Here is a 21,670-nt window from a genome sequence, read left to right on the forward strand (position 1 = left end):
AAAGGGCAAATCTCTTCACCCATTTCCTCTATCAAAAAAACATGAAGCTTTGACTCCACCCCTACAGGCCATATGCACCACTTAGTGATTGTGTTTACCAGCTTAATCTGCATTATCCTTTGACAGAGTTAATCCACTTTATTCGTTTCAGCACAGATTCTAGACTGAAACAGAGCAGATTTAATCAAATTACACTTTTTAAAGTGGAGATATGGTCTGCCAGTTACAGCCTTCAGTGCTGGAATCTGCTTTGCTACTGTGCCTCTTTAGTCACAAGGAAAAGGAGGCATACTGTGCAACACTAAGCTCTAATGAGCAGCATAAACCAAATGAAACAAGTGTGCTTGACTCCCTGTAACCATTCAAACATGGCCTATAACCTAAAACTGGGGTGATGCAATTTTTACAAGCCTATAAAAGAAGTTATAAAGGAAAGAAATCGCATAAACACACCACTTTGTACAATCTAGATCATGTCAGTAATAAAACATTATTCATTAAAATAAGTAAACTGTAGCATGTCAAAATGGACAAAGATTGCTAAGACTGAACACTGAAGGGAGCTAATGGTTGAAAAGTGCTTCTGTGGGCATAAAACTGCCCTGCAAGCGATACAAGCCTTTTAATGAGCTTCTGTAGAAACCTGTCCAGTCCATATAAGCGCAGCAAAATCAGAAATCTGCTATACTAATCCTTTCAGGCTCGCCAAAAGTCTGAAATTCACACCTGAACATGCTCCTTTGCAGGCTCATTTCTAACACTTTCACAACGATTATAATAACCCCCTCAACGCCCATCAGGTGACTGTCCCGGGGCATATCACACAACATTCAGTTGTTAAATTCTATTTAAACAAGGATGAAAGAGTAATTCTAGATCAGTGAATCCCAGAGTGCCTTAAAGCTCTCGGTTCAAAAAATGTAAAAAACAGACCTACTCGCATTCTTGAAAACTGTTTGTCACCCAAACACTAAGAGCTGGACTGGTCCAGAAAAAGCAGCCAAATACACTTTTTAACCATATTTCTTGTACTGCTGTAATTATTGGAGGGCGAATTTTGATCATTATTTTCAGATCCATTTTTTTTCTTGGACTCTACTAGAGCAGCTTGGCGTGATTCACAGTTTAAAATAATTTAACACATAAAACATTGTCTGAAAGAAGCTGCTTTAGCTACCTGATTGGCTGCCCCTCACGAGCAGAAGACTTTAACAATAGGTTGGTGGGGCTTTCTATACTCACAGCCAGAGCTGTGTGCCTTAGACAGCCGTACAAAACAAGTGCCCTCTCTATGGCATCATACAAACTCGAGAGTAGAATTAAATTGTGTGTGTCCACAGGTTGACCTTTTGGGATTAGTTGCACATACACTGACTTGATAAATGTTTAATCCTGCACACACCATTGGAACAGTAAAGGTCCCTATAATCCATGTTAGTAGATGGATTGTGTTACCTCCAAACAAAGACAGGCTAGTAGTTTCCTTGTGTTCCCAATCTAAACGGGTTAGTGACAATAGTGGCTGGACTACCAGAAGGACACTAACTTATCCATGAGGTCACAAAAAGCGCAGAACAACATCTGAAGAGCTTCAGTCCTCACTTGCCTTAGCTAAGGTCTGTGTTCATGACTCAATAACAAGAAAGAGAACTGCAAGTTCCAAGGCAAAAACCACTACTGATAAAAAAAAAAAACCCACAAAGGCTTATTTAACATTTACCAGAAAACATCTTGATTTGATTTGATTTTCTCAAGACTTTGGGGGAAATATTCTGTGAACTGATTAGACAAAAGTTTAACTTTTTGGAAAGTTTGAGCCCCCTTACATGAAAATAATACAATACCAACAGTCAACCATGATGGTGGTAGTGTGTTGGTCTGAGATGCCTTTGGTGTTTCAGGACCTGGATGACTTGATATAGTTTTGAAGGAATCGTGAATTCTACTCTTAAACAGAAAATCGTGAAGGAGAAGATCTGACCATCATTTTGTGCCCTAAATTTCAGGTGGACCCTTGATACGCAGAAGAACTGAAACACATCAGCAAGTCCAAAACTAAATGAAGAATTCAGAGCGGCCTAATCAAAGCGCAGACTTTAGATTGAGGTGCTTTGGCATGCCCTTAAACAGGTCGTCCATGCTTGAAAACCCCTTAATATAGCTGGATTTTGCAGAGAGGAATGGGCCAAAATTCCTCTACAGTGATGTTAAAGACTCATGGCAGTTATGAGAAATGCTTGACTGCAATTCTTACTGCCAAGAGTGGCATAACCAGTTATTAGGTTTAGTGGGAAATTACTTTTTCATCAAAGGCTAGGCAGGTTTGGATAACTTTTTTTTCCTTAATCAATGTAATCATTATCTAAAAACAGCATTTTGTATTTACTCAGGTTATCTTTGTCTAATACTAAAATTTCTTTGATGATGACAAACTTAGCCAAAGACCAGGGTGATCATAAAAGAACATTTTGCTATCTCTTTTGGGGGGTGAATGCAGTGAGTGTTTCGGGTGTAGAACATTGTTCAGCATTTGTACTTCGAGGCTTTCAGAGGAAAAAAAAACAAGTTCCTATCCATAATGAAGCACAGTGGATACATTGTTTGGTTTGAGTAAGTAGAGTCACTTGACATAAAGCACACGCTCAAACCCGGTGGAACAGCAGTGCATGCTGCTGAAATCCATTGTTTTCTCTGCAGACAGTTGAGGTTGCAGGAGTTTAGCAGCTCAGATTTCTAGCTCACATTATTTTTGGATCTATGTGGCAGAGAGAGCATGCCTTGGACACAGAATAGGCTTTCAGGGCTTGAGATAATATATGGCAGGGCCAATAATTCTCAAGTTCTTTTATGAGATCCTCATGAGGGAACAATCAGCGCAGGCTTGGTCACCACTTTCATTTCCTTAATGGAGACACGGCGACCCGATAGGGTTTATAGGGGCTTATTCAGGGGGAAATATTTATGCGCTCAACAACTCATAAATGTGATACAAGGGTCCATGCTTAAGATCTTCCAAATAAAGAGTGCTATAGATATAAAGGAATCGGTGCAGTTAGGATGGTTGCAACTAGTGATTGCTTTGGCATTGTAAATGTCAGCTGAACCCAAGTTGCACAGTGAAACTATTCAAAGACACAGAGGTAGAAATCTGTTGAGTAAGATCTGCATAAATCAGACACCTAATAAATCCTGCAGACTATTATGTTTTATGTTTCTGTCCTCAGCCTGAAGTGGATTTACTGCTAAGATCATGAATTTCTGAAGGGTAACAATTCAGTTACCTGTCAAGATACATCCTCTATACGGGCAGTAGTTCAGGAACAAAAGCAAAATACAGAGGGAGTAAGTCGTCTCTTGTGTTTGGCACACAAAGGAATAAAGGGGTAGTGAGCTAGTCAGAGTGTAAACTAGATACTAGTTTGGACTTTGACTTTTCTATATCCTCAAATCATTTTGTCAATGAATCATTTGGCTGACACAATGTCAGAAGATATCGAAATATGCCCATTTGCAAATGTCCAACATTTTACTTTTTTTTGTTGCAAAACTGCAAACCAACAGCAACAAAATCCAGTTGACTGAATCAACCCCTTTATGCCTTCTAACCCCTTAATGATACAATTAACCCTAAAATCAAACACAAGTTCGTCCTCTGGCCAGTAGTTCAACAAAAAAAATGGATTTATTTATTTATTTTTCCAAATTTCACTTGGCAAAAATAGACAACATGCAGGTAGCTAACAATATAGCTCAGCTAAACAGGTATGCCAATAATGTTGACTTTTTTTTTTCATTTTTTTCAAGCCTCTCATTACTGGTAAATGCAAACATTTCCTTATGCAGAGAGACACAGTCAATGGTTCTAATGTGTTGTAAAGGAAATAGCTCTTATATGAAAATGTTCATAACGAGGTTTGAGGATTTTTAACACATCCTTACTGGGAAAAGACACGGTCACTGTATTTTTATCGAAAATTATGAATAGTGACCCAAAAATTTGATTTATGGATAGCAAAAAATATATTTTCAGTGCTGGAAACAAGCTTTCACATGATTCAGCAAAACTGAATTTAATCAGGTGGTAAATGCACAAAGTTTATTTGATATAATTTCTGGGTATACTACACATTTTTTTACAATTGGAAAATATAAAGACTCACATATAGCAATGTCATAACCACCATGAATCAATAAAATAGCAGCTGTTGGTCAACCAGACCAGCACCTGGATCATTGCGACAGAACAGCAGTGGCACGCAGGGTCAAATCTGCCACAGATTTCAACTCAAAGCGTTTTTCAAATGGCAGTGGGTTAAATGGCTCTTCACACAAAAAGAACACTACAGTGTACTTTCAGTAATGGTCCCAGATTTGTAACGTAAATAGCCTCTCAAGGCAATTTTGGGCAATAATCAGGCAGAGAGGAGCTGGGAAAATGTTTTGACAGTAATAAGGCCCAATAACACAAAATATGAAAATAAAGGGAGTTCAGTGAGAAACAATTTTTGATTAACTCTGCTCAGATTTTTGATGTAGGCAGCCTAAACATTGTTTTTGAAACTGGAGCAATATTTCAGGCAGTAAAACTAAAATCTAATACTTACCTCGTGTTTGGATTTGATTCAGCACATGAGCGAGGATAACCATTGCTCACTGCAGTTAGAGATTTTGTAAGGGATACATCAAACGTTAAAATGCTGTGTGTGTGTGTGTGTGTGTGTGTGGGTGGGTGGGTGGGTGCATGTGTGCGTGCTTTCTCAGTGATGGGGAGCTGAATGGCGCTTTATGCTGGACAGAGCTCCTGATGTGGAGGATGTAATGGAATATAGACTGGACAGAGGCTGGAGAGAGAATCTCAAGGACATGCAGCCACTGGGCTGGAGGGGCCACTGACAGGGCGGTAATTGAATGCCAGCCTGCATGTGCTGAAGGTCACATCAGCAAATAGCCTGAGTCTGTGTGTGCCTATACATATCTGTGTTACTGCGCTAATCTGGGCCTGCACAATTAAAACACGCAGCACCTAAACTACAACAGAATACAAACTATTCCACTCAAGGAAAGATGCAGCAGAAAGTAAAAAAAAAAAACCATGTAAAAATAATATATTTTTTTAAAGAATTAACAAAAATGCTTTCAAACTTTAAAAAATTCAATGGATTATAATTGGTGTCAGTATAATAATGAGTAACATAAACTACATTTAAGTTGCTTATTTAAAACCGTCTTATTTGAGAGGAATTTCAAAAATGCACAGATAAACAGAGTGTAGGTGTATGGGTTGTGTATAGAAAAGCCTATAATCTGATGTGTGAAAGAGGATTATTAATCAGACTTTGTTAATTGAGTATCAAAGGTCAGATATACTATATGGATTAAGGCCTTTATCTCAAAAGAATAACACAAATCAGAATAGGAAATAACTATTTAGGAAATATTTGCTGAAAATAAAACACTACTATATATTGTAAATAATAATGTAAAAAAAAACTATAATAAAATAACGACATTGAAGGAAACAAAGAATGGATTACAGAGGAATGTGCAAGATGGGAACACATTATTTGGAAATTATTATAAAGAAACTGGAAACCTTGGTCCAAAAAGATGATACCATATTAGCAAAGAAAAGGCAAGGCGTTTATTTGTAGTTAGCATGCTATATTTATCTATATAGTTACCTAAACTACAATTATAACTATAGCAGTGCATCTAAGAGTATAATTATATTAGCAGCTTTCATTGTCCCACAGTATAATTTAAAAAGCAAGGAAGAGCACCAGTGAGTCACTAACATTTTATGACTGGTAGCATTGCACTGGATTAAGGATCCAAAACTCTTTATGTAATAAACTGATACGACCCGAGCTCATCACTACATCTTTATAAACAACACACATGCAGAATTAACACGGCAGTCATAATTTCATGGGGACTGACACATGTTTTGGAATCAAAGAGATACCAAAGGATACGAAGGAAAAATGGAAGATGGTGTGGGGGATTCTGGGTAATCACTGATTTGGAAGTTAGCGTCATCTGTACACAGATCAAGGGTTTAAACAGAAATGGAAGGAAATGTAGTAAAAATGATGGAAAGAGAAAAACAGGAAATGAAAATGGTTTTACAACGTGTAGATGACAGTGAAAGTCATGAGATGCGTTGGAAATGCTCTAAAATCAAAAAATGTCATTGGGTGATTTAAAAAGTTGTGTTGGACTGAGTTACTTTTTGCCAGTAATACCTAAAACTTCCAAGTTACTGTGGAATAAATTAAAGGTTGTGTGTCCAAGACCTTTTAGTTCTGTATGGTACAAACATTTCAAACAAACATGTTTCTCATGAAACGAGCTTGTGAATTCTTGGCAGTTTTTCTTGCTAGTTTTTGCTAACATTAAGCTAGCTGCCCCTTGGTGCTTCAGTTATTTGGCCTTCAAACATTGAGTACAGATTAGTTTATGGTCTCTTTGCAAGCGGCTGAATAAGTCAGCTGTGTTGCTTGGATATGATTTGTTCGTGGTTAGTATCACTTTCACTAAATCCAAAGCAGTTCCTAATAACGAATAATAATCCGCTTCGAAGGACAAGCTCTTAGCCTTCTACTGTGCCAGACATTTGAATTGTTTGGTATAGTTGTCTTTTAACATGGTGGTACTTCTCCAGACCCAACTTCAAGCTGAGGGGTTCAGGGAACAGCTGTGATTGGCACATACAGACATGTCGTCAGGCAGTGAACGCTTGCTTTGTGTTCTGTTGGCAGAGCACGCATTTTCAGTATCACTCAATCGGTTTCATTTAATTGTGGCAAGCTATTGTGACTCATTGTGATTACATTTCAAGTGATTGTGGAACCCTAAGAACTGCACACAGAAAATCCTGGATTTAGACAAACCTGTAGTCTCCACATTGTTCTACATATTTTGGTTCTTCAGTGAAGTGTAGGGATGTCCCGATCCCAGAAATGTAGTAGAATTAATGCCACTCAATACACAATTTGATACCATAATTAAAAAATAAAGATTATCGTTTAAGGTAGTGGTGGACTGCTTATTTCAAATGTAACATTATATTTTGTTGAAAGGACACAGATTAAAATGTTAAGATGGTTGCAAAGTAGCTTAACAGCATCAATGCTTGCATAAAAATAGCTTAAACATTTTAGCCTATGGACCACAGTTGAATGCACAACAGCAATAGTAACGTGTGTTTTAGGACTACTTAAGAGGGATATTACACTGGATGTTAAACTGAAACTCATTGCATTTGAATTTTTGTTAACAGATCTGGATGCCAGTCTTTTAGGCGTTTTGCTAAATTGGAAGAATATCCTCACTTGGTTCAAAAATGCACAAAAGCATCACTCATATATATATATGGTACCTTTGTGAATCAAGTATCTCCCTTTCCTTGCAAAGTACTTCCATGTGTGAACATAATTGCCTTTTTTAATTACTGAGTCGCAGCAGCAGCTACACTAGCCGCAATCTTCCATGTGTAGTTTTTCGTGTGCTTGTGAGGATCCTTGTCCTTCTTCCTCAGCATTAAAGGAACGACCACAGCACTAGTAACTGTATGACATTTGTGCTGTCCATACGCTCCCTACTGCACTTAAAAAACATACTTGTAAGGTATTGGAAGGATCAGTTCTGGTGGATTGTTAGCTTTAGTTGCCATTTACTTTACATAATTATAACATCATTAATGACCGATGACTTTATTTTCAATTTACCTTTTGTACTAACACTTTGTCACACTTTACTTTTGAATGAATAATATTTTAACCAACATAAATTCTCTATTAATTTAGTTTATATACATGTTATGACATAGCTGTATTTTAAAAATTCAGCATCCATCTTTGCAGACACCCCCCCACCCCTCCTGTTTGGATGCCATTTTTACCACATCATGTCTCCATGCTGTCCTATGTGCTGTACTCTCTTAAGCTTTTGATCATTTAATTTCAAAGATTCATACTCTGTTTACTGTATACCATCCTGCTAATAAACACTCCACTGCAGAAAACATCTAAAACAGAATTTTGAATTTCTTCCTTTCTTCTACCAACTTTTCCACCTCAGATAGGAATAAAAACTTCTCTGTCAGTTAAATATCTGTGAGCTTTTTAAGTTCCTGCTTGTTTTTCTTTCTTTTTGTACAATCTAAAAAAGGCACATAAATTAAAGCTGCACCTTGTGTCTACTCTGTGTTCTTCTGTACAGGAACAATCTGACAGAGATCTCTTCATTATTTAGTCCTCTTTAATGTCTAGGTTCCCTTTCACTGACAAGCAATGCTCAGTCAGGGATGCAGTGGATGTGCTGACACCTGAACGTGCAGCAAGAGGAGAAAGAAGATGGATGTGTGAAATGAGCTTGGCCTGCCAAAGGCACAAAGGGCAAACCAACATCACTGGGCGCTGCTCTGGCAGAGCTGCACATTATAGGGGATCTCTGGCAGTAGCTGTAAGCCACAGAAACCATTCAGTCATTTTTAAAGTCTCTCACTGCAATTTTTAGATGATTTATAAATGTTTTAGAAAAACACACCGCAGCTAATAACACATATTAGAGAGTTCACATGGCTTGTCTAATTAAAGCTGCACACAAGACTGCATCAGTAAACCGTATGCAACCACGACACAGAGCTTCTATATTCCATATAAGCTCCTCATACATCAACTGCACATATCTTTCCATCAGTTCTCATTCACTCCCTCCCTCTCTCACACGCTTGCTTCCTCTTTCACTGACTGTCACACTCAAGCTGCAGTTCAGCACGACGTAAGTGTGGAATCCACATCTATCGCTGGACATATGCATATGCATGTGAATGTTTCTCCTGAATACACACGTTTAAGATGTAAGACATGGGACTAACTCTTAGGAGGAGTATGTCTTGTTAATGACCTAGAAGGATAGGAATAGGAACTGTTGTATTATCATCATTCAGCATATGCAGTTTTGTTCCTGCCTTACTTTGTTCCGTAAACTGTAGTTAAACTATGTTTAATTCCTTTTCGTACATATTAACACACACAATTTGTCAAATCTCATTTTATATCAAATTAGCAGTGATTATATTAAGATAACAATAAGATAACAGTATTTGTTTTGTTAAAATGCACGCCAATAAGCCACAAACTTAAAACCTTTGACAGCCAAAGTGAATGCCACTGATCACCTCTTTACAATGCAATGTTCTACTATGAGACTTTAGTTTGCTATTTATTTGGGGATTACTTTACTGCTGATCTAACCTAGCAGACCAGCACAACCCTCATTGTTAAAGCACTCCCTGATGGCAACAGCCTCCCCAAACAGGCCAGTGGAAGTAGCTACAGGGCTTGATTAGCACAAGAACACAATCTGACTGAACATCTGCAGGATCCATAGAGACCCCACTGTGCAACCCACAGAACCCAAAGGATCCACTGCCAACATCCCAGTGCCAAGACGCCACACTCCCAGAAGTCCATGGTGGTGCTACCACTGGGATCTCCTCAATATTATGCACTGATCTATATAATACCATATTTGTTTTTTGAATGTTTAAGTTATTTATAAAGGAACCTGCACATTCATTAACATGAAGTTCATCGTGCAAATATGCCAGATTCAACCATACAAGCTCATTTTTAGCTGCAGTACCAAGTTAAGAAGCAAAAGCACGCAAGCTTAGACACTAAGAGACAGAAACATGAATGATAAAAGGAAACCATAACCATATAACATTATAGAGACTCACACACAACCACAAAAACACAAGAATGCAATTAATAAAACACAGGCAGTAAAAACAGAGACTTTCAGTGACAGCACTTTAGATTATGACAGCATGTTTGAGTATCCAGCAAGAGTTAAGAGATGCTGCGTTCCTTCTACTATATCAGGTATGTCCTGCTCAGTGAGAAAACACTGACTGCCCAAAATGCCATTTTTTTGCAATCCACCCTAAATAATGAAGAGCTTTACAAACAGCGTTCTGTTCTGTCTCATACTCCTTTAGCCGGTATCTGTGCAATCTTATTTATGTTACATCAGATGGACAAGATATGTTGATATAACGCAGTGCCGTCCACCACCACGGCTCTACTAACACCCTCAACATATAGACTACACGCCTTTGGAGCAGAGGATCGCAAGTTCGATTCCTGCCTGGGGCGTCTGTATCAGTAAGGGTCCTAAGGCTAGACCCCCTATGCTAAGATATGAGCGAGACAGATAAATATGAAGGCATGCCGGCTCGGACGTCGCCCGGATCAACAAGGTCCGCGTAAAACAGGGCTTTATTCGAGTGCTACTACGCAAGTAACCCTGGCGGAAGGGGTTACGTGAATAGGATGAGGGAACTGTGGATTCTTCGATACCCAACATCCACAATGACGGCGAAACAACTAGTAGCTCAGTGTTCCAACATTCGAAAGAAGGGACTGCTCTCACAGCTAGAGATTGACGAGGTACAACATAAATGCTACGGCAAGGGGAGCCAGGACGCCAGGTCAGGAGGAGATATCATCACCCCACCCGAGATTGGGTACCAAGCCCCAAGTGCGATAGGAGAAGGATCGGTTGAGTGCGAGAGGAACTGACCTGAAAGATAGGATCTTGGCCAAGCTTGAAACCTGGACCCCCGTGGCGGTTACCAAGATTGCGTGGGGTACCCTCAGAAGGTCTGCTAGATGATGTTAATGCAGCACTACGGACGATACCTACAGCCACAATTAGCGAGACTAACAAGCTGATCTACAATACGGCAGCAGTGATCAGTGAGATGCTTGGCTACAAGTTGAACAGCCACAAGGGGCAGTACCCTCCATGGAAAAGGAGGCTAGGGGCTAAAATCAAGGTAGCACGGAGGGAGGTCAGCCAACTATCGGAGTTGCAGAAAGGCACAATGAAGAAGGTGCCTAAGAAGTACAGCAAGCTGTCCATACCTGAGGCCTTGAAACTGCCAAGCAAAGACTCACAGCCTTGGCCAGCCGCTTGAGGAGGTACACCAGAGAGATAGAAGGCAGGAGAATAAACCAGCTGTTCTCCACAGAACCAGCAAAGGTTTACTCTCAGTGGCAAGGGAACAATAAGAGAACAGCACCACCAAGGCTGGAGACGGAGCAATACTGGAAGAGCATATGGGAGAAGGACACAACCCATAACGGCAATGCTCAGTGGCTAGTGGATCTGAGGGCAGACCATAGCAACCTCCCTGAACAGGGTCCAGTAACCATCACGGTGGCAGACATCCAAGCAAGGGTCTCTAGTATGAAGAGTTGGACAGCACCAGGCCCCGACATGGTTCACGCCTACTGGCTGAAGAAGCTGACTGCACTCCATGAGCGTCTGGCAGCACAAATGAACCAGCTGCTAGTTGACGAGAGACACCGGAATGGCTAACCAAGGTCGGACGGTCCTGATCCCCAAGGACCCCAAGAAGGGACCGGTCCCATCCAACTACCGACCAATAACCTGCCTCAGTACTACATGGAAGCTCCTGTCAGGCATCATATCGGCTAAGATGAACAGGCACATGGGTCAATACATGAGCGGGACACAGAAAGGGATTGGCCAGAATACCAGAGGCGCAAAACACCAGCTACTGGTAGACAGAACAGTCAGCCGAGACTGCAAGACCAGGCTGACCAACCTGTGCACTGCCTGGATTGATTACAAGAAGGCGTATGACTCAATGCCCCACAGCTGGATACTGGAATGCCTAGAATTGTACAAGATCAACAGGACTCTGAGAGCCTTCATCAGGAACTCAATGGGGATGTGGCGTGTTAACACTAGAGGCCAACTCAAGCCCATAGCACAAGTCACCATCAAGTGCGGGATCTACCAAGGAGATGCTCTGTCCCCACTGCTGTTCTGCATAGGCCTGAACCCCTCAGTGAGATCATTAACAAGACTGGCAACGGATACCGACTACGGAATGGAGCAGTTGTCAGCCACCTCCTGTACATGGATGACATCAAGCTGTATGCCAAGAGTGAACGAGACATCGATTCACTGATCCACACTACCAGGATATACAGCAATGACATCGGGATGTCATTCGGGCTGGAGAAGTGTAGTCGGATGATAACAAAGAGAGGGAAGGTAGTCAGAACTGAGGGGATCGAGCTACCAGAAGGCAACATTGCAGACATAGAGGACAGTTACAAGTACCTGGGGATCCCGCGAGGCGAATGGGAACCATGAAGAGGCAGCTAGGAAAGCTGCAACCACCAAGTACCTGCAGAGGGTCAGGCAAGTCCTGAGGAGTCAGCTGAACGGTAAGAACAAGATCCGGGCTATCAACACCTTCGCCCTGCCCGTGATCAGGTACCCAGCTGGTATAATAAGTTGGCCAAAGGAGGAGATAGAAGCCACTGACATAAAGACAAGAAAGCTCCTTACCATGCATGGAGGGTTTCACCCCAAGTCCAGCACCCTGAGGCTGTACGCTAAGCGGAAGGAAGGGGGCCGGGGACTGGTGAGTGTCAGCACCACAGTCCAGGATGAGACAACGAACATCCAAGAATACATTGGGAAGATGGCCCCAACTGACCGAGTGCTCAGTGAATACCTCAGGCAGCAGAAACCCAAGAAAGAGGAGGGAGACGAGGAACCATCATGGAAGGACAGGCCCCTGCACGGTATGTACCACCGCAGATAGAGGAGGTGGCTGATATCCAGAAATCCTACCAGTGCCTGGACAAAGCTGGACTGAAAGACAGCACAGAGGCACTAATCATGGCAGCACAAGAACAAGCTCTGAGCACAAGATCCATAGAGGCTGGGGTCTGTCACACCAGGCAAGACCCCAGGTGCAGGCTGTGTAAAGATGCCCTGAGACAATCCAGCACATAACAGCAGGGTGCAAGATGCTAGCAGGCAGGGCATACATGGAACGCCATAACCAAGTGGCCGGCATAGTATACAGAAACATCTGTGCCGAATATGGCCTGGAAGTTCCGAGGTCAAAATGGAGACGCCCCCAAGGGTGGTGGAGAATGACCGAGCTAAGATCCTGTGGGACTTCCAGATACAGACGGACAAAATGGTGGTGGCTAACCAACCAGACATAGTGGTGGTAGACAAACAGAAGAAGACGGCCGTAGTGATCGATGTAGCAGTTCCAAATGACAGCAACATCAGAAAGAAGGAACACGAGAAGCTGGAGAAATACCAAGGGCTCAGAGAAGAGCTCGAGAAGTTGTGGAGGGTGAAGGTAACGGTGGTCCCCGTGGTAATCGGAGCACTAGGTGCGGTGACTCCCAAGCTAGGCGAGTGGCTCCAGCAGATCCCGGGAACAACATCGGAGATCTCTGTCCAGAAGAGCGCAGTCCTGGGAACAGCTAAGATACTGCGCAGGACCCTCAAGCTCCCAGGCCTCTGGTAGAGGACCCGAGCTTGAAGGATAAACCGCCCGCAGGGGCGTGCTGGGTGTTCATATATATATATATATATATATATATATATGTACATGATAATACATGTTAATAAAATGCATGATATAAAAATGTCATATAGCAACATAGTTGCTATAGCAACACCATGTTTTTACGTTCAATAATGCAACACAAGCCAAGGCATGTCTAAGAGCGAGAGCAGCATGTCAGCCCGTCAATCCACTTTCGCTCTTCTCATTCTGCGTCGCCGCCATGTGCGTATGTAAACACAGGCACTGCGCATGCGCGTTTTACCCATATTCTATCGCGATATTTCATTTTCCTATCGTTGCCCAAAATTACACCGGTATTACCGTGAACGGTATGATATAGCCCAGCCCTAGTTGTTACTTTAGTTACCGTTAAACCAAAGTAACTAAGGTAATGTGAAGGAAAAACACTTCTGAAACACATTATATTACCATTTGCGTCCATTTGATTTATGGAAAGTGCATTTACTTACACTAATAAATGCTTCTGCCTGTAAGGTGCACGCATCAGTGAAACACTGTTCAGTATTTTTTCTATATTGTCAGAAATATTGTTATCACAAGTTTGCTTGAAATATCATGATAGAATTTTGAAGCTGTATCACCCACACCTAACTGAATTAGTGACCCACTTATTGTTCATTTCCTCTCAGTTTAAATCCCTGATTAATCTTTAAGTACATTTTTTGATCCACTGCCTTTTTAATCAAATTCACTTTTTATTTACTTTTTAGCCACATGTGAAGAAATGCCGACCTGACAACTTGTACAGATCACTAAACCTGACATACTGAAGCACATTACATTATTCTTATTACTGCAAGCAGTGAACTGCTACATGCTTCGAGAGAGATGAGGATCTAAAGGCTGCGGGTGTCAGTCCATCCAACGAGAACCACATGATCTGAAAAACTGGCTTTCCCAGAATGCTGCAGGCTTTGTTTGGAGACTCCGCTGGGACTGGACTGGCTGAAGGAGGAGTGAGTAGAGAAGGGAGGGGGCATCAGCAGAAAGAGCTGGCACATGCCCAGTACTGAAAGTCTGCCATCCACAGCTTGAGCACGGCCCCTCTCCTAAGCTTACTAAGCTTTACTCTCACGACAGCAAGCGACAACGTAAAGCGCAGAGAAAAACTGAGAGAGTGAGAGAAAGAGTTTGTACAGTATGTCAGTAGAAAAACGATTGGTTGGACAGAATCAGGAGGGGATCATTGCAGAACTGTTTGGCAGGCATATCAAGCAAAGTCGCACTGGACAAATATTTCAAGTTTAATCTGATATGTATGAGCAGGAGTGAAAACAATCGGTGCAATGAATGCATTGCTAATACTTTCAACCTGTGCCACTACAAATATGGCTATTTAAGTAGCTTTTAAGAGTTAAACTTGCAGTGGAGTGTCAGAGGCACATAATTAAATAGCAATGAACAGGCTGAGTGCTTTACTTTTGTTGGGACACAGAAACTAATTTCTCATTGTTTATTTATATATTTATCTACTTTGGTGTAGCCATTGGCTAAATAATCTGTTTTTTGGGTCACTCATGCAGGTAGCACTGTCATGAAGCACATGATGAGGATTGAGTATGATGAGGCTTGATTTAACAATACTGCTCAAGTTCTATGATGATAATTTGAATTTTTTTCATTATGATTTTCTTTAACAACATACAACTTTAATTTGCATTAAAAAATAAACTAATTAAAAAAGACACCAACATGAACTGATTCAGTACATAGGCCAGCAGAGAAGGCTTCTTTTTATTGCTCTTAGACACATCTGCCCATATACAAAGCTGTCTGCAGCATTTAAAAGAACTTGTGACTTTTGCAGTAGGTTATATATATTACGTAAGTTTTCTTATAATTACTGATACAGGTGGTTTTTGGGTAAATATGGGTCTGATAAATACTTCTGATGCACACGGGGAGGTGCAGACGTCTGAAAGTTGTTAGAAATTGGTACAAAACAAGCAGAAACAAAAATCAATGAGAAATGAATAATCAGTAATTAATCAATGTATCATTTGGATTTTTTCATTCTTAACTAAGAACCCAAAACTTAAAAAAGGTTTATGTTCTTATAACTTTACGCTCAACTTGACAACAGGAAAGAAAACCAAGGACTTCACATGACTTTGAACTGCCCAGGTTGTGTGGGCCAGAAGCTACTGTCTCTATTACCAATCAACTTTATTCAGTCGGGCGATTAAATAATGGAAAGCTTCTTATTCAGAGAAACTAAACTGTTGGGCTCATACTGTCAACAAATATAATGAAAACCTAAAAAGAAGTGATGGGAGAAAAAAACCTTTAACCATGTTATGAGTGTTGATGTTTCATAGTTTGCCCACTATAACTTCCCCGTTGGCCACAAATGTGTTTGGAGGGCCACAAACACAGGAACAGCTGATCTGATCAGAGTCACTGACAGAGTGTAAACTATTAAATAAATAACTACACACAACAAATGTTAGCGAAATCTGTTTATGTTTTGTGTGTCTGAAAGAAGTTTGCTGCATGTTTTTATTATGATGTACACGTGATATATCAGCCGGGTCACATGACAGTGTGTAAAACAGCCACATAAAATTAATCCAATTTTTTGTGTTCATGGACACGAGCTGTTATGGTTTTCATGTCAGTGAACATGAATTTGTAAGCAAAGCATTTAAATAGGAAATGTATTTCATGTCAAAAACATGACAGTTTTTTTTTGTAGAGAAAGCAGGAAGTTGTCACTGTGGCAACCAGGAAAAGACATGGGAGCCAGTATTTTAACCTACAGCATGATACTTTTGTAAATCTAACTCAGTAATTTCTAATAAATTAACTTAATTGCAATTTATAATGCATTTAAAAATCATAAAAATGAAACTGTGACATGTATGAGTTGTATTTGGGCCTCCGGTATGAAAGATGACTTATTTCTCCTCCACCCTGTTTCACCCTAAATAGCTGGATTTTTTTGCTCTCTTTTAATCAGTACATTTCAAACGTCATGTTCAGTGGCACAAAGAAAAAATGGAAAATTCATGTCCTGCAGCACGAATCAATAGATAAAAGGTCATGACTATATTATGAACTGCTGTGAGTCCAGACTGTATACATATGTATTTATTTATGTTCTTAACTCATTTTATGATGTGAATTATTGGCCTCTTGGCTAAGTGCAGTTTCCAAACTATATTTTCCCTGGAGGACAGTAAAGACTATCCAATCCAAACCACTGACAACAAAGAAAATCTGAAATCTTTAATTAAATTAACTTTTGGGTCCAGTGAGGCCATGGTGTCAACGCCAAAGAGCTCTAATGCAGACGCACTGGCACCCAGTCCCTATAGTAATTTTGGTTATTCCAGCTTGTTTTTCCACAGTGAACTGTGTGCTCATTAAGTGCAGATTGTCTGACTTGAAGATTGTCTGACACAGAAGTCAGAAAATCATGGAAATTGGATGCATAAAATATCAAAATCAGGTTTCAACAAATCAAAAGCAGGAAAAAAAAATCAAACATGGATCACATAAATCTATAATCACATTACACCATAAATTAAATCTAAACCAAATTTAACTCTTTTTGTTGTGTTTTTAGTCATTTTAAATAAATTGTGAAACTATCACCAGATTAGCCTTGCTTCCCTAAACCTAATTTTTGACTGCTGTTCACAAAGATTAGATCTTATAGACAAATCACAGTTCCTATTCAGTCATCACATAAAACATCATTAAACCCAACTGTAGTGGAAGTTTAAAGAAAGAAGCCACAGTGGATGTCAGACAAATTAAAACTCTGCTGTCAAAACAGTATTTCAACCATATCACGAACTGCAGCCTCACTTAATGTCCCAGACAGTTCTAGCATCCAGACAAAAACCGAAGGCAGACCCATTTATCTGAACGACAATCTGAAGCAGGACCCACAGAGCAAGTAGGAGGGCTTTCACACGGTGCCTCGGTGCTTCGGGGAGCCCTCAGATATGTGAGTGACATTTCTGACACCTTCATAAATCCCATCTGCATCTGTATATCCATCTCGTTTAAGAGCAAGCGTGCCAAGCCATGGCTCATGAGGGAGTTCCGGATCCAGTGAAACATCAAGGAGGTGGCTCACAAGAAGAGAATTACAGATGAATACCATCTGGCCAAAAGCCAGCTCGACAAACTCTTAAAAAACACAGAGTCCCAGCAGAGGACCAGGGAGGAGATCAGTAAGCCATCAGTGACTCTGAAAATAGTCCTTCAAGTGTACCACTTCCCAACAATGGCCAATGACATTTAATTACTTCTGTATTGCCGTCAGTGTCCCTCACGCTTCACCTTCATTGGTTGCCAAGTCACTGTTGACTTTGTTGAGCTAACCTCAGCTGTCCCTCACCATATGCCGTCTCCCCAATGGGCACTTGGCAAAAATAAAAAATAAGAAATGTCTAGTTCCTGTGACTGATTGTTCACCGAATCACAAAAATATGTTGAAGCTGTTGATTACATTTGGTGAAGAGGTTATAAAGAGGATGCTGAAGCTTAACCATAAATAATGTCTCTGTTTGCTTTTGGGGACAAGGAAACAACAAGTAACAGTGAAGTAATCCTTAAATCCTACTAAACACCTTCTTTCTGTGGTGCTTCACTACTTGGGGCAAAAGAAAAAGAGTAACAAATGTTGGAAGTAATCAGTAACAAATGAGTAGTTAATGTTGTGTGACTTGAGGGGAGCTACTAATTAAAAAACAAGAATGACTACAAACTAATGATTACCTCGTGGTTCACTAATATGCTACTTTTTGAGATAGCCGTTAGATGATCAAATAAGATAGATCATAAACTATTAGTTTGCATTATAATTTAATGAGTTTGAAGTCTTATCAGAAACTTTCCTACACTTTACAATAATTCCATTCAATAATTCAATTTTTTCTGTTTTATTCACATAGTGCAAAAATCACAAAAGTTGCCTCAAGGTGCTTTATATTGTAAAGTAAAGACCCTTCAATAATACAGAGAAAAAGCTCAACAATCAAACAACCGCCTATGAATATACACTTGGCAACAGTGGGAAGGAAAAAGTTCCCTTTTAACAGGAAGAGACCTTCTGCAGAATACTTTGAGGAATGGTTTTATAACTCTTGAAAATCAATTAACAAATTATGGGACTACTTTCTTATAACTCAGTGCTGCTTTACCCAAGAGTCCTGGTCACACTCCAGCAATCATGTCTCTTTCAGATGGAAATCCAAATTTTTGCCAAGAACTGTTTGAGATCGATCAACCCATGAAGGATCAGAACCTATCCAGAAGGGTTTCTAAACTACTCATTGTAATTTTATAAGCTCTGTGCATGCCTCACAGTGTATTACAGCAAACACGTTTGCAGATGATGCCTCGTCTAAATCCCAAAATGCACTTTAAGTACCTATAAAGGAGGCGTAAGGCCTGTGCAAAACCCTGTTGTACCATTAACACAACTTAGTGTTTTAAGACTATTCTAGTCCAAAAATCTATTTTATTGTCACTGCAGGTCTATCAGTATGTTATATTTTGATTTCCTTTCTGAGGCATCCATCTATCCTGTATGTGGTCAATTAGAACTGTCTTTCCTAAAACTCTTTTTATCTTGTAGCGTTGATTCAAATATCTAAATGTGATTTATTGTAATACATTCTCAATTATTAACATGCAAATTCATCTGAAAGTTACATTGTGTAAAATCTTACCTCGAGAAGTTTTTATCCCTCCCAATTTAGGTGCACAATCCTAGCTACAGTAGCCACTGTAGGACAAACAACTCTGGTCACCATTCATCTGTAGTGAGTGTAGGCTGTCAGTCTGCTGTTTACCCTAGCTGTCAATACGTGTCTACATCTATTTCTGCTGGAGGAGGCTGTAAAACTTAAAAGGAGTCCAATACGAGTTGATGAGTCAGTGAAGCTCACTTCTCTCAAATGACAGCCATACAGAGGTGCTGAGGCTGAGAACTTTTCTGTCAGTAAGTGCTGCTGTTTTTGTGGGTATTAGCTGCTGTTAGCCTCTGTTAGCTGCTGTTAGCCTCTGTTACAACAATCATTAAAGTGGATTTAACATTGTTGGATTTGGACACTTAGTGAATGAATTCTCATACAATGTGAGAATGTAATCAAACCATCTCAGCCAGTATATTCAAGAAGGCGGGGGATCACAGCCACTACCTCAAACCGATGTCTGATCCTATGCATTTTTAATTGATTAAGTCTAAGTTTATGAGAATTTAATTTATTTTTGGAAGACACAATCACACAGTCAATGTATATTAGTAAGCAAAAAAAAAAACTTTTTCCCCATTAAATAACCTGAAAAACAACTTATGTAGCTTTAAAAAATTAATTATATAAATGTGATAGTATCCAAAATAATAATAATTATATCTCATTACAAAAGACATTCTCCATTTATGCAATAAAATATATACGTGCAACTGTTTCTGAGACAAGTCACCAGACATCATGAATTTAAGTTTGAAACGTCATCATTTTGCTGTAGGCTCATGGTCATTTATTAATCCCTAACACTGAGCAAAGTGCACATACAACAAAATCCCAGCCATGAAAAATGAGCCAAGTCTCAGCTCGTCTGAGATCCAACTTTGATTCTCTTGTTTTGGCGCAAGTAAGTTTCTGGCCATTTGTTTTGTCCATTGAAATATAAAAATCGGACCTGAAGCCTCCATACATGGAAGCAATGATCAAGAATAAATGACATAATCTGCAGTGGCAAATCCATCAAACTTTATGAAAAATATAACATTTTAATAACAGGCTAGTTCTTTCACCTTGCCTACAATGCATATGCTAAGCTAGGCTAAATAGTGGCAGGGTGTAGATTCTCAATTAATGGACACACATGAAAGTAGTAATATTCTTCCAACTAATTAGCTGTCATAGTAAATACTGATGTTAATGTTTTAGCACTATGCTAAATTTTCAACTATTTTCAACTGTACCTATACTGATACTTAACATGTCTGTTCTTGTTCTCTATTAACAAAAAATTACATCAAAACACCTCATTTATTGTCAGAAATCCTCAAACTGAGCACAGTTCAGTGTGCGCTGTAGTTCACAAACCTTCAAAAAAGGCACAGCTGGTGTTTTCATGCTTTGTCAGTGATTTTGTGTGGTAGCAGGCTACAATCAGATGGTATATTTAGGTTCCCTGTAATATTTGAAGTAGACTGCCTCTCATTTGTAGTCACTAATAGCCTATGTCGTGATTTGTGATTCTCTCATGCAGCCTGTGAGACTTAAATCACCTTCTGTGCAGTGAGTATATCAGACAACACCTTTGAATCGATATCATTAAGACACATCCCCATCTATGTAAGGCAGATGATGAGTGTTTAAAAAAACACCCTCTGAGTGGTTTCTATTCCTAAATCAAACTTGTTTCACTACATTGGCTCAAGACTTCATATTGGGCTTATCTTGGCCTTGGCTGACATCACAGGAGGAGTCAGACCTGTGAGCAGACCAGTTTTGACTGGGTATGTGGGGGTCATTGGGATCAGTAATAGGGGACAACTTGGCACATGTCTCCCTCCTCTGGACACAAGTGGAAAAGCAAGGTTAAGTAAGTACATGGGTCAATACAGAGTGCTCGGTAAAAAATAAATAAATAAATATGAACAAAAGGGAGATTGTGCAGGTTGTAACTGCAGGAATGACTAGTTTACGAAGCTCTTAGATCAGCACAAGGCGAGTCTTGCAGCCTGGGTGCTTAGTGCATCACATACAGCACCGTGACCCCCCTCCCTCCCTCCATCCATCCATGTGCAATGTGAAATTCAGCATACGAATCCCATGCATGCTGCAGCGGGCTCTATCAAATCCAAGAGTGCATTTTATCTGACACGTGATGCATTATTTAGTTACTTTTCCATCTTGAGGGCTGAGACGGTCACACCCCTCTCTAGAGAACTCAAATGGGACTGCTTGCTATGATAGCCTACAATGCACACATTTCCCCTCAGCAGCAGCAGCAGCAGCAGGGACGTTATCTTCCAATCTGCTCGCTGCTTTATCACCCAAATGAGCCTCACATATTTCACATACACGGGCCAAACCCACCAGCCACATTAACAGAGCTATCTTTGCCGTGATCAGTCATCGTGGACACATGGATGTGTTATCACCGGCGCGAGAATTAGGCTATCTCATTTCAGGTAACCATGTAAATGAGCCAGGCCGTTTTCAAGGCAATTCTTGTTTTCCTGACAGC

General features: G+C 40.2%; 1 protein-coding gene across 2 annotated transcripts in view; it reads right to left on the minus strand.

Moving 5' to 3' along the window:
• The window catches only part of igsf9ba (immunoglobulin superfamily, member 9Ba), a 75,879-nt gene that overhangs the window by 53,717 nt on the left and 492 nt on the right, over positions 1 to 21,670 (minus strand). The window lies entirely within an intron of this gene.

Source organism: Oreochromis aureus, linkage group 14 (genome assembly GCF_013358895.1).
Source record: "Oreochromis aureus strain Israel breed Guangdong linkage group 14, ZZ_aureus, whole genome shotgun sequence".
Lineage (NCBI taxonomy): Eukaryota > Metazoa > Chordata > Actinopteri > Cichliformes > Cichlidae > Oreochromis > Oreochromis aureus.